This window comes from Schistocerca piceifrons, chromosome 4 (genome assembly GCF_021461385.2).
Source record: "Schistocerca piceifrons isolate TAMUIC-IGC-003096 chromosome 4, iqSchPice1.1, whole genome shotgun sequence".
In the NCBI taxonomy this organism is placed as follows: Eukaryota; Metazoa; Arthropoda; class Insecta; order Orthoptera; family Acrididae; genus Schistocerca; species Schistocerca piceifrons.
The window spans coordinates 118,094,819-118,097,954 of record NC_060141.1 but is presented as its reverse complement, the minus strand read 5'-3'; positions in this window follow the sequence as shown (position 1 = coordinate 118,097,954).

Sequence of the window (3,136 nt, the reverse complement as noted above, 5' to 3'; positions counted from 1 at the left end):
CAGCAGTCGATGCTTTTCAGTGATGGCAGCACTCTAAACGACACCTTTGGTGTTGTGGTATTAAGAGGAGTTCACACATGGGAAGGTAATTCCCTATTGCAGCTGCTGGTTAGTCTCCAACCATTGGTGTGGGATGACACAGAGTGTTGCATTGAGTCCATTACTTGTTCTCGCACGGCAGACGAAGATGTGAAGGGGCTACGTCGTGGCTGATGCGTAATACAGCGATGCTCCCTTTTGGTGGTCACACGTGATCGACAGGAAACTTGACGACGTATATACCTGGCATTACGTTTCCACGTAGTCCAACATCGGAATGGTCGACATATCAGGTAACTGCACGATTCAATCAGCTGGCCAAACAGAGACACAAAACGAGTCGTCTTTCAAACTCTCTCAGGCAATGGAAACGCTGTCTCACGTGGGTACACTGCATCTCCAAGTTCTTTACAGTTATCACTCAACATCTGATGCTGTTCGCGTCCCATGGGTACCTCACCAGGCCTGGTAACAACAGCAAACAGAAGAAACACTAACGCACTCTGGTATACGTTATGCCAGTCACAGAGAACTGCAACGCCAATGGTCTGCACATGTACGAAGTTCCTTGTTATCTAAAAATGTCTTGTGGGTACTTCCCCTTTTTTGCCAGTAAGTGTAAATATGGGAGAAAGCGAGACACAGAAACTCGGTGCTAAGATCCAGATTATGCCTCTGCTTTAGCACCAAACTGAACGTTAACATCTCATGGACAGATCTCTGTCGACACTGTCATGCGTTCTCGCTCCAAGACAATCCGCAGAGTTCAGAGTTAACCGAACACCTTGTCGTAAAGGTTTGTCATCAGGAAAAATCCATAACCACATCTCTTTGATTTGCCTGCTAAATTATGCTGAAAATGGTTCAAATAGCTTTGAGTACTATGGGACTTAACTTCTGAGGTCATCAGTCCCCTTGAACTTAGAACTACTTAAACCTAACTAACCTAAAGACAACACACACATCCACGCCCGAGGCAGCATTCGAATCTTCGACCGTAGCGGTCGCGCGATTCCAGACTTAAGCACCTTGAACAGCTCGGCCACCCCTGCCGGCTAAATTATGCTGACACGTCAGCCGTCAATCACGTCATCAAACAGAGCAATAAGTAATTGATGCCATCCTTTTTGTAATTTAAAAACTCGAAACTAAGATGCATCTTACTAACTAATAAAAGTATACTATCATCTGGCAGATACTATACTTTAAAAATGGTATCAAGTATCCATAATTTTAAAGTACATTAAACATATGTTTTTAGCTGTCAAGGAAAGTGGTCCTGCAGGATGTCACGGCAACATTGGGCACAGCCGACCATGTAGGAAGCGGCTTTTGGCCTCATAGTGTGTTTGTTTGGCGTATTTAACACTATTCTTCTTCATAATCTTTCTTGCCTGCAGTTGTCATTCAGTTCGCTTTTTTAATGTACATTCTACTCTAGGCCAGATGATGTCGGTTCATATCGCAGGTTCACTGACATTCACATCACTATATAAAAAGCACTTATCAGCCTAATTAATAGCTGCTATGTCCACCTTTGGCACGGATAACAGCGGCGACTCGTCATGGCATGGAAACAATGACGCCTTGGTAGGTCGCTGGAAGGACTTGGTACCACATCTGAACACACAAGTCATCTAATCCCTATTAATTCGGGAGAGGGGGAATGAGCCGCGTGTACTCGATCGAGTTTACATCTGGCGAGTTGGGAGGCTATCACATCAAGTGGAATTGGGCAGTGTACTCGTCGTACCACTCTATCACAGTCCCAGCTTGTCACATGACGCATTATCTTGCTGAAAATGTCGCTGCCGACAGGAAACATGGTCATCGCGGTACACCTTGGCTGCCATGGCGCCTTGCACGAGCTCCACTGGACCCATGGATGATCGCTGGAGCACAGTGGAGCCGCCGCCAGCTCGTCTTGGGCCTGCGGGATCCATTAGACCACACAACGCTCTGCCACTACGACAACATCCAGTGCCGATGGTCACGTGCTCATTTCAGTCGTTGTTGCCGGTGTCGGGGTTTTAGCATTGGCACATGCACGAGTCTTCGGCTGCGGAGGCCCAGCGTTAGGAGTGTTCGGTGCACTGTGTGTTCAGACACACTTGTACTCTGAACAGCTTTAACGTCTGATGTTACTTCTCCCACAGTTCGCCGCCAGCCTTCTTTTACCAGTCTGCTCAGCCTGCGACGTCCGACATCTGTAATGAGGGGTGGCTGCCCAGCCCCACGACGTCTGGACGTAGTTTAATCTCGGTTTCGCCACGTTTTGAAGACACTCACCACAGCATTCCTCGAGCGGTGCAGTTTCCGAAATGCTCATTCCGAGCCTCCAGACCATCACAATCTGCCCTCGGTCAAACTCAGTCAGATCGCAAACTTTCCCAATTCTGCACACGAACAGCACGCTCCCTGATACTCCGTGTACCGTGTGTGTGTCTGACTAGCAGTCATTCATCGCTAGGTGGGGCTGCTACCGCTTGGAAGAGTTTATCTCGATAGTAGATCGGTGATTGTAATATTCTGGCTGATTGGTGTGTTTTAAAATTATGGCTATGTCATATATAACATTTTAAGATTCTAAAGTCTGTCGGACGAAGACGTACTGTTTAAATTGGATGCGGAAAAAAATAAGTCTTTGTAGTCGTTGTTTATAAAGAGGATCGATTATGGAGAATGACTAGACTGAGTGCCAATCTGGGCTGGAATCTTACACTCTTTAAAATGTTTTGTTTACTTTAGATACTGCACTGAGGTAACAAGCTAGTGGATATCGATGTCCACATATAAAGATGGTATTAAGTGCGGAATGGCAGTTGGAGCTAGACGCCTGGGAACGTAGCAGCGTTAAGAGCGTGCCGACAACATCAAATTTCAGGCATTTGCTCACACCACGGACAACGCAGTTGTCGACGGCATTCACTTAACGACCGAGAGCAGCGGCGTCTGGGTAGAGTTGTCAGTGTTAACAGACAAGCATTACTGCATGAAATAACCGCATTAATCAATAAAATTTTCTCGGGTTTCCAGCCGCGTCCGGTGGTTAAAATCCTACGAGCTTTCGACCGAGCTCTCCACCTTGCGTATTGTT